Here is a 4234-nt window from a genome sequence, read left to right on the forward strand (position 1 = left end):
TCATATGACTTCTAATCAGATTTGCTAAGCTTTAAGAACATTTAAATAGGTGATAAAGTCTATCCTAAAATGGCTTTAATCAATACTATTTTATTAACAATGGCTCACAGGAACAATTGTAATGTGTCGTTTGTAGAGACTTCAGAATATTATAATCAGACTGCAGTTCTTCTCAGCACTAGGGATGGGTGATACTGCAAAATGTGGTATTGATCTGATACCATGTAAATACAGGGCCAGTATTGCGGATACCAATACTTTTTCACTTTTAAAAGCAGCTTAAATAAAATTCCTTAAACCCTTATCTTCAACCACAGAGAAATGTTGTAGGTCCTTTACAATCTTTTTAACAGGGAAATCACCTAGGTGCGATAACAATCTGCATGTAGGCTAAATATAGGAATACTAATGTTCTTTTGACTGTTACAAAAGGGTTTTTATATATTCAGCCATATTCATATTTTAGGTATATAGGTATACATTTTTCAGTTCCAGTAAAATAATTTATTTAGATGTATTTCAATTGGGCAAAAAGAGGACATTTTTACTAATTAATAATTGCAAATACAAATCTATCCAGTATCCTTTTAAAAGCAGTAGAAATTACTCTTTCACCTATCCAGAAAAATGTGAAAACTGGAACCAGATTATAGAGACACAAACTGAAATGATGCGAGTAAACTGGTTCCTTTACCAAGCTGGAACTGTGTGCAAATGTGTTTATGATTATTGATGGAGTTTGAGCAGTTAGTGAATTTTGCTAAGTTACTTCACTACTGTTACAGATGTACATGTTCAGTTTTACCTGAGAACAGAGGTAAACTGATCACTTCAAGCAATGTTGTCAATTTACCATCATTCTCAATAGATTTGTTTTCTTTTAAAAAGGCTCAATGGCTCAATGTCATCGCTCCTCTGCCAACGCCGATAAAAATAGAGACGTCTTTTTTTCTGACAGACCATTCCCAGCTGACTACTGACCAGCACACAATCCTATCCTTTTTCACACCTCGCCCTCTCCACTCTCCACCACCATTTCTCCACACCTCTTCTCTGCCCGGTCTCCTTTCAACTTCCTACTTCCTCCAGGTTTCTTTCTGCTCGTCTAAAAATGCGTTTCAATGACAGATGCCAACAGGTCAGAACCGGCATGAGACTCATGGTGTGATCAAAGTGTGATTCAGTGAAACATACTCTTATAAATAAAGAACCTCTGATACCGTGGGTAAGGGACGATATTTTTCAAGGGTTCAAAAGGGGTCTAGTTTTACTCACTGGGCTAACTTTAGAACCTCAGAGCAGATTAACCCTTCACAAATTATGTGTCACGTTAACAGGTACTAATTTGAACCCAAGAGCATGACACAGATACAAACAGTGTTCAAAAAGTTCAGTTTAATCAAGTTGGAAACAGGCAGGGTCAAAACCAGGAAATCCAGCAGTCACATAAACAAATCCGATCAGGGAGCAGGCAGGACACTCAAGGTCCAACATCCAAACAACTATAAATGTGTCGAACTTGTGACATTCTGACCTAAACAAATGAAGCTCAGCGCAAGTTCAGGCAGGAAGACCAATCACTTCGTATTGCACGTCATGGCAATATTCGCTCCCTTCACTAAATGATAGGGAGCGCCACTCCTCAGCTAACCTATCACTTCCCTCCATTCACAAGCCTAATTATCGCACCTGTTAATCCCTCTATATATGCTCTCCCCTTTTCCATCAGCTGTCTTCCAGGTGTCAACGCGCAAGTTGGTAGCTTACACTCCTCTTACGCCTAAACACTTGATACGAAAAACAACAAACATGTCTAATTCAGACTCTTCAGAGAACTTACCTTTTTCGAAGGATCTGGATCCCGATTCCGATGCACTTCCAGAGGAAGCGTCAAACTCCTCAAGTCACCGTCGCCTCAGTTCTCGTCTGAGCGCCCGCAGCGGCTCTCGTACAGCAGAGGCAGAATTCCTCGTCGCCCATCTCCGCAAGCAGGGCATCACCCCAGCCCCAGATCTCCTGCTTTCCCAGCTCCGTGAGCTGTCGGACCAAGCCTCCGGCGCGTCTCCCAGCACAGGCCAGCAGCTCCAGCCAGCCCCCCCGGAAGAGGGCGAGGGCGCTCTCGCGGCCGCGGGGGCAAAAGGTCTAAAAAAGCGAGTCCTCCAGGAGCTAGCTCGGCCAAGAAATCCTCCACTCCTCAGGCTCGCTCCAGCGGCGCCGCTCAGCCCGGGAGCTCCGGCACTCAGCCCCTCTTCGATGGCAGCCTAGTCAACACACTGCAATCTCTTGCAAGTTCTATGCTCCTAATCGACGCTCGCCTCCAGTCCATGGAGAGAGGCCAGGCCGGAGCTTCAACCTCTGCGGCGGCCCCGCCGGGTCAGGATTTTGCATTAGGCATGGTAGTTCCTTCTCACTCTCTGGCTTCCGCCCTCCCGGCCCCTCCCTCAGGTAGGCCCTACATTCCCCAAGTCGCTAACATCTCCTCACGGCTCAGAGCTAAGATCCTCGACGGGAAAGACATTGATTTAGTCAGCCTTATTCTGCCGTCCCCGGAGTGCGACAAAGCCATCGCCTCGGGATGAAGCATTACTGCGGTATTTAAATCTGCAGACCCCCGGCTCCTCAAAGACCTTTCTATAGGGCAATTTCTGGTAGCTTTTAGCATCTTCCGCGATGCCCTCTGCGCAGTTTACCCTGAAAGGAGAGTGGAGTTAGATGCTTATCTGGCCATGATCGGCGATCTTCACATCAAATACGGGAAATCCGTGTTTTACCAATACCATAAAAGCTTCTCTAGCAAAGCAGCGCTGCACTTAGCTCATTGTAACATCCGCCTGGACTGGTCCGTGCTGGATACCGAGCTGCTCGTTATGGCTACCGGCGGGCAACAAGTCGTCTCGTGCATCAGTTGTGGAGCGCAGGGCCACACCTCTCCGCTCTGCCCTTCAGTGCCTCTCTCCGGGTCTAGCGTTTTCCCCACGCAGTATTCTGGGAACAATAAACCAAACAGTCAGGTGATCAAACAAGGGGATAATAAGATTTGCGTTTCTTTTAATGAGAACGTGTGTTCCTACCCTCATTGTACTTTTCTTCATATTTGCAGTACCTGCAGGGATGCTCACCCGAGGTCAGTTTGCCCCAGGCGCCGGCCCCCCTTCCCGCGCCAGAATCAACGTGGTGGAAAAACCTCTTAAAACATCACCCCTCAACTTCCATTAACACCACACATTTAGCAGCTGCGCTTTCGACTCAGCCAAATCCTGTGTTCGTTGATTATCTTTTGTCAGGGCTCTCTCAAGGGTTCAGGGTAGGGATCCTTTTCCCCCCCTCAGTGACTTTAGTGGCAAAAAACCTGCAGTCAGCCACCAAAGAACCCACCATAGTCTCTCAGCTCATTCAAAAAGAGCTCAACAAAGGATATTTAATCGGTCCTTTCCATTCCTCTCCGTTCCCAGTGTTCCAGACAAGCCCAATAGGGGTTGCTACACGCAAATACTCTGAGAAGAAAAGGCTCATCTTCGATCTGTCCGCTCCTCGCGCTGGCCCGTTTTGCAGCATCAATAGCCTTATTCCCCCAGAGTATTTTTCTCTTCATTAAGCTTCAGTTGATAATGCCATCAAGCTCATCAAATTCGCAGGGCAAGGAGCGTGGCTTTCCAAAGCAGACATTACTGACGCGTTCAAAATAATTCCCATTCACCCATCTCAGTGGCACATGTTCGGTATCAGATGGGAGTCCAAATTCTACTTCGCTGTCCGTTTAACCTTCGGGTGCAGAAGTAGCCCTTGCATCTTTAATTCTTTATCCGAAGCCCTCTGCTGGATTCTTCTGAACATCGTCACGAATCCCTCCGTTCTGCATCTATTGGATCGATTTCCTCCTCACTAGATCCCCCTCGGGACAACTCAGGCGCCTCTCTAGCAAAACTCAAACTATGCTTTCAGGAGCTAGGTGTTCCCCTCTCAGGAGAGAAAACGCTAGGTCCCACCACACGCCTGGAGTTTTTGGGCATTACACTCGACTCCATAGACATGGAAGCGTCTCTCCCCACGGACAAACTGCAGCGCATTCGCGACATTACAAAGTCCTTCTGTGAGCAACAAATTATCACCAAGCAGCAGCTGCTCTCCCTGCTCGGGCACCTCAACTTCGCCATGCGTATTATCCCTCAGGGGCGCTCTTTTATTTCCCGGCTCCTGGATACAGCGTCGGCTGCAGAAAACCTCCATGACCACG

General features: G+C 46.9%; 1 pseudogene; it reads left to right on the forward strand.

Annotated features, from left to right (window-relative positions):
* The first annotated feature begins 2726 nt into the window (after positions 1–2726).
* Positions 2727–4212, forward strand: LOC104944549 (uncharacterized; annotated as a pseudogene).
* Positions 4213–4234: the final 22 nt, after the last annotated feature.

This window comes from Notothenia coriiceps, unplaced genomic scaffold (genome assembly GCF_000735185.1).
Source record: "Notothenia coriiceps isolate Sejong01 unplaced genomic scaffold, NC01 NC01_scaffold00008344, whole genome shotgun sequence".
NCBI lineage: Eukaryota > Metazoa > Chordata > Actinopteri > Perciformes > Nototheniidae > Notothenia > Notothenia coriiceps.